Below are 2,498 nucleotides of genomic sequence, written 5' to 3'. Positions count from 1 at the left end.
AACTCACCTGTGCCAGTCATCCTGCATATCTTACAGCAGCTTTGAATTCTCTGGCTGAGAGATCCAGCTCTCACCTGAGGGATACTCTTTGCTATCAACAAGGAGTCTAAGTTGGCCAATAAACACCAATCATTCAGACATTTCTGTTATAGTCAGTTTTGGGATTTACAAGGTTGTGGCATTCATCTTCATAGGCACCAGCAATGTCAGGAAGAGAGTTTGGACATTTCTGGAAGAACTGCAAGGCAGAAAACTCATTTGCGTGCCTAGGCAACACTGGAGACTACGCCACAGTTTGGTATATTCAGTATAGTTCATAATGCAAGGACCTCCCAGTTTTATCACTATTTTGTGACCATTTCTGGCTACATCTGCACCCATAATGCCAATGGCCACTGTCAAACTCTTCTGTAAGAAAATTTACACTTTTCATTGCTTGTTTCAGACTAGCACTATTGACCAGTAACCAAATGAAGAAATCTGAAAGATCCCTTAAGCAGAGGGGGTGGGACAGAAGAAAAAATCACTTATATCTTAGTGCCCCCTATGCCATGTAAGTCCATGGGCTCAGGCAAATGCTGAAAAAAGGAAGCAACTACTCACAATGTCACTTTGCTACATCACCCTCCAAGAAAACAGTTCCTTCTTTGATAGCTTCTGCAGCTGCTCAGATCTCAGCAATTAATCCTCTGTGGCAATCTCCTTTCCTCTGGCAAAGTCAGCGTTCCAGCACAAAGGATATATGTTGTCCTTGTGAATTCTCCCAAGCAGCAATCAATAATGGTACAATGAAACCTCTGAAATTATTTAAACTTACTTGGTGTAATATGACTAGTAGGCAGACTAAATCCCAACAGGAATTTTCATTCCTTAATGTTTAGATTCCATACATCAATTCCACTCTAGCTACTGTGACTAATATCCACCCCTGCCACACCCGCCCCCCAGGATTTCCTGATTTTAGACCACATGTACTTTGAGCAGGATTTGTAAGTAATTTATCTCACTCTTGGCTTGAGGTATCTGAAAATGCCGAGCATCCATTTTCATAAAGTAAGATTTCTTGAGGATGTATCTAGTAGGGCACCTGGAAATGAAAGCACTTGAAATCATGTAATCACTCCTGAATATCTTAGCTATAATCCTCTTGTAAAAGCATTTTCAAAATTGTACTTCTATCACAATAAGTGTGATGCTGTTTGCTTCTCCTTGTGGCTCTGGCTTTTGGACTCAAGTGAGCAGATGTGTGTCTGTCCCACACTGTGACCACAACCACAATAAGGTCCAGAAACTTAGCAGCAGGGAGTAACATTACCAATGCATAAAGCCCAACTCATTGGCCCTCCTAACACGGAATTATCCAAGCACCAGTCCCAGACCTGCATTAATACCTTTACATGGAGCTATGCCACATAGCTATCCCAGTTTGCCCAGCAGTGCAACACCACATGGCACCACAATAGACTGTACATACCCCAGAAAGAAACTCAATCTCCATTTTAAAATGTCCTCATGGTTGCAGAGAGAAGCTTGAATGCATTGCACCATGGCTGCAGCCTTACCATGTAAGACTTGCATGGGTAATGAAAAGATGCATTCCAATATATTATTGGGGGGAAAAAATCACTGTGTTTTTTTTTAATCCATCCTCTGTTTTTTAAGCACAAGGTAAGGCACAATAATGCACCAAATACATCCAACTGTTCTAATATTCAATGCAGACATGGTGTTAGGCCTAACAAAACAATGTTTCATGCTGTGCACAGCTTTCTGCAGTTGGTCCACAGCAGGAGAGTCGCTCCCCACTGATACCCCCAAACCAGGACATGTTCTAGGCGTCAGTGAGCATCAACTCATTTTCCAGCAGCAAATGGGAAAATCTGTTTCAGGAAAATAGAAGTCCCTGGGTGACTGGCGCCAGGGCAGTTACCAGGCCTTGGCTTCTGCTGCCCTGGTGCAGAAGACACAGGAGATTTCATGGTCTGGCACTTATTTGCCCAGTGATATGGTGTACGCACACCAAAACACTTAGAGGGACCATGAACAGGTGTTGAAGGTGGATGCCCACCGATGGGATCTGGGAGAGAAGATGGAGCGGGGAAACTGAGGTGAGGAGGGGAATGGAGGAGGTGGAATCCCAGCCCGCAGACGGGGAGGCGAGACGCTCAGGTACGGGAGGGCAAAGGCACAGGGGAGCAGGAGGGACCTGGCTGCGGGGGCTGGAGGGAGCCCAGTCCCAGGGAGAGCAAGACAGCGGGCGGGAGATCTGTGGGGTCGGCCGGTGCAGGGAGCCGAGGGTCCCGGCGTACGCTCACCCTTTGCCGGGCCGGCGCGGTGAGCGGGGAGCGGAGCGGACGCATCCCCACGGCCGGGGCTCGCCCCCGCCGCCCCGCGCTGCGCCGGGCGGGGGTCGCGGCGGAGCGAAGGGCGGCGGTGCCCGCGGCGGGCGGCGGGGGCGGGCGGAGGCGGGCGCCCCGCGGGCGGCGGGGCGAGGGAGG

This window comes from Sylvia atricapilla, chromosome 6 (genome assembly GCF_009819655.1).
Source record: "Sylvia atricapilla isolate bSylAtr1 chromosome 6, bSylAtr1.pri, whole genome shotgun sequence".
Classification (NCBI taxonomy): domain Eukaryota; kingdom Metazoa; phylum Chordata; class Aves; order Passeriformes; family Sylviidae; genus Sylvia; species Sylvia atricapilla.
Note: the sequence above shows the minus strand (reverse complement) of the source record.